Here is a 4,198-nt window from a genome sequence, read left to right as displayed (position 1 = left end):
GTACCAAGTTAAATGGATGTATTTTTTAATTTGTTCTTTCATTTTTCTCTTGGTCTAATTTTAAAGCCACAAAATGGTAGGAATTATTACTCAAATAAATGTTGGCTTTCAGGCTATTCTCACAGAAAAATCTCAGTTATCATTTATGTTCTTTGGGTCTGTGGTATTTTGAGCCAGTTGTCGGTTTTAAGTGAAAGGAAGTTAACTCATATTAATAATAATAATACAAAAAAGACGTCCTTAGCTCACTTAACTGAAAAGCTCAGGAATAGAGGAACTAGATTCAAGGGTTCCCTGACATCATTTTCTTTAGCCTCAGTCCTGCTCTTTTCTGCACTGGCTGGTCTCAGCCTAATGTCCCTCTGTGGTCCCAAGATGGCGTTCAGAAGCCCTGTCTAGTCACTCATGACATTGAAAGACTGACAATTGCTTCAGATATCACCTTAGACAATTTCTTATAATCCTTTTCACAAACAGACTGACTGACAATAAGAAACCACATGTGATAACCTCTTCAGGGTCTCTAGGGAAACTTGGGTTCCTGTAAAAGTACAAAACTCATGAACCTGCTATTCCTATAAACATCTGCATGTCAAATTACAAGTTTAGCTTATAATAAATTTTATTTTCTCCCATCCAGGCTGGCCACCATTCCTGAGAGTTGCTCATGTCACTGGATGAAAGATAATTCACCAACTCACATGTTTACACTGGAGGGGGGCAGGGTGCATAGGACGACATTTGCTGAGGAGCAGGTCACCTGCATTTTATTTTATTATTTTATTTTATTTTTTTATATAAAAGAATATTTTAATTCTTGTCCTTAGGAACTATAAAGACTATACGTGGTTTGGAAATGAGACCGTACCAAACAATGGCCAAAGAAGAATCGTCCACTCTATGCCTTTTCTTTGGTCTGGTCACTCAGAAATATAATATTATCAGCTATGATTGTTGTTGCCTGTCGCCTCACATTGTTTTTATCTGTGTATTCACCATAGTTGACTTTCCCTTCCACATAGATACGGGAGCCCTTTTTCACATACTGATACGCCACATCTCTGAGGCCTGGTCGGAATACTGATATTCTGTGCCATGTCGTCTTTTGACTGACATCACCCATTTGCTATACTTCACTCTCCCCTGACCGCCACATCTCATTCGTTGCTAGAGAAAATATTGTGACCGGGTTCTTCCCTTCCACCTGTCTCATGATGGGGTCCTGACCCACTCGCCCAAGGAGCTGCACACGGTTCAGAGATCTTTCAAGAACCAAGCTGCTGGCTATTTCAGACTCGTGTCTTACAAACTGATGAAACATCTGTAATACAGGTCTCCGAAACATGGCTTCTATTTGCTTTTCCTACAACCTAGTCTTTGGTTTTCCTCTAGCAAAGAACTCGTGGCTCCCTCCACCCTCACCGGACGCTCTAGCCCGAACTAACCACCTGCATTTTATTTTAATTCAGCCACTTGTGCTGGGCATGACTGCAGTCCGGTTATGTCTGTAATTACTGTTGCTGCTTCTCCCAGCACCCAGAGGTGTGTAGTAATTAGCAAGAGGGCATGCATGGAAAGCTTTAGGAGTTCCTTGAAAATCAAAATGCTGAGGGATGTTACTCTGTGACTGGAGAGAAGGGGTGGAAGATAAGGCAGGGCTGACCCTGATCCATCATGCTCCTTCCATCTTTGGGAATTGGCCCCTTTGTCACAGCGAATTGGAAGTTTCACACTTGTCTGAAGCATTTGGGTGAGCGAGGTCCCGTGGCAAGGGCTTTGCCGAGTTGTGCGAGTGCCGTCCGGTCAGAAAGGTGACTGAGGGATTAGGTTCCTCTCCATAGCACTGGTCCATCCGTGATGTGCTCCTGAAGAACCTTGGGCCATCGTTCACTCCTCCTGCCATCTTGTTCACGTTCAAGTTATCAAGTTACGTTGTCCAGTTTCAAGCCACGGCCACTGCTTCTTTCACTTTCCGAAATCTTCCCCTCTGTTTGTCTCTGCCTCTTCCATAGGATTGTCTTCTAAAAACATGTACACATGTCAGTCCTCAGGGGGTCATCCTTCCCTGTTGGCCTCAGTGCCAGTGAATAATGGCCCAACCCTACAGCCTGGCTCTGAAGACCTTCTTGGGGCTGGGAGTTACTGACCTCTTAAAAACATCTTTTTCTTTTGTCCTTAATGAGCTCTCTACTCTCCCACATGTTCAGGCTCTTTGAATAACTTTCTCTAAACCATGTGCCAGCTTCCTTAGTTGTGTAAAAGAGTAACAATACTTCCCTCTCCCAGGTAGAGCAACAGATTAAATGGAACATTTCTTTTTTTTTTTTTTAATTTTTTTTTTTTTTCAACGTTTTTTATTTATTTTTGGGACAGAGAGAGACAGAGCATGAATGGGGGAGGGGCAGAGAGAGGGAGACACAGAATCGGAAACAGGCTCCAGGCTCCGAGCCATCAGCCCAGAGCCTGACGCGGGGCTCGAACTCAACGGACCGCGAGATCGTGACCTGGCTGAAGTCGGACGCTTAACCGACTGCGCCACCCAGGCGCCCCCTAAATGGAACATTTCATGGAAAGAGTCGAAAGCATTTATGTGGTCACAAAATGGTGGTTGCTATTATTATAATCTTTTCTTCGTGGCTTAGCCTGAGAGCTGTTTCTTTTCCCATGTTGTCTTTGTCCTTGGCCTAGGGGGATTTTTTTCTTCCCTTGAAATCCTAGAGTACTCAGTCTCCTTCCAAATCATAATTTGGTATCACATAAAAATTATCATGTACTTGGAGTTGGTATCAAGTCCAACTTTATGTGCTTTTATGATACGCTAAGCTTCAGATGCCCCTGTATTATGCTTTTTCTTCCTCCGTTGCAAGGGCTCTCTGGACACCAACTTGCCTAGTGGCCTCAGGCTTACCTCTTCCACGTCACCAAGCATGGCCATGAGAATGCAGTGTGGCTGTTGTGACCACCATTGTGCTCATGGAAACAAGAGCCACAGTAGGTCCAGTGGTGAAGGGGTGCAGAGTCTTGGGACAAGGTGGAGACACAACCTGGGGATGGTTTGTCTTCGTTTGCGGAGCCTCTGAACGGGGTCACCAAGAGTTAGGCCAGAAGGTTTGAGGGCCCAAGCCCCCACCAGGGTCTGTCCTGCTAAGGTGACCCTAGAGATAGGAGGTGAGTTGGATTTAGATTTGGAGCTGGTCAAGGCTCGCGGGACTGCCTCAGAACTGAGTTAAAGGGCCACACCTAAGGTGTAAGATCTGGCTTCCCAATGGCTTTCTATGGGTGCCAGGTAATACAATGGGGGTGAACTTGGACCAGTGAGAACCAGGAGACAAGAATGAGCCTGCATATAAGTTTTTCTCCTTTCTTCCCCCATATGGTTCACAGGCTCCAGTTTTCTTTCTTTCTTTCTGTTTCATTTGGAGATGGTCCATGCAAGTGGGCAAAATGTACTTTATGCTGAAGGTGTGGGCAGCTGAGTGGGAGTCCACCTTCTCTTTGCTATGTTTTCTACCCTACTATCCTTTCCCCCTCACTCTGGCTTTTGATACATTGTACTCCCTAAGAAAAAAGTGTGCAAGTGTCCCATATGTTTCTGTTTCCTAGGGAACCCTGCCAGGAAAATCTTAATCTACATTTCTCTCTCTTCTCTGGATTCTCCTCTCCTCTGCTCTCCTCTATTTTGTTCCAAGCATGATCCTAGAGAGTAGAATTTCCATGGAGGATTCCCAATATTTCTTCATTTTTGAGGCGAATGCCTTATTACACCATGGGGCGGTAGCTTTCTGAGTGGGATTCGGGAAGCTAAGCTTCATAAAATAAATGTGGGTGCTCTCCAATTTTAAGTAGTCCCTTGCACGAAAATTCTTATTTACTCAAAAGATTAGTTGGAAGGATGATTGTTTTCTTTACAAAAGAGTTTCACATAAGCTTCTATCACATATAAGTAATGATTTGATTAAATACATTTTCAATTGTCAATGAACTTCACAGTTGTAATCCAAGTATAAAAGGCTGTGAGGAGGCTGGCTATTGCTTAGGATTGCTGCCCAGAAGAGAAGGCACATACCCACGCTTCCCTGGAAGATTTGCTTTGCTCTTTCACTGCCTCTGTGGTGGGACTAACATTCCAAAAACCTTCCACCTCAGCACTGGGGTGCTTCGTAAATGTCTGACATGGTTCTCTGTGTGTGTGTGTGTG

At 44.2% G+C, this 4,198-nt stretch overlaps 1 pseudogene; it reads right to left on the bottom strand.

The window, feature by feature from the left end:
* Positions 1 to 791: 791 nt before the first annotated feature.
* LOC131511507 (single-stranded DNA-binding protein, mitochondrial-like) lies at positions 792 to 1,455 on the bottom strand (annotated as a pseudogene).
* Positions 1,456 to 4,198: the final 2,743 nt, after the last annotated feature.

Source organism: Neofelis nebulosa, chromosome 5 (assembly GCF_028018385.1).
Source record: "Neofelis nebulosa isolate mNeoNeb1 chromosome 5, mNeoNeb1.pri, whole genome shotgun sequence".
NCBI classification, from domain to species: domain Eukaryota; kingdom Metazoa; phylum Chordata; class Mammalia; order Carnivora; family Felidae; genus Neofelis; species Neofelis nebulosa.
This window is presented reverse-complemented; position numbering and strand designations above follow the sequence as displayed.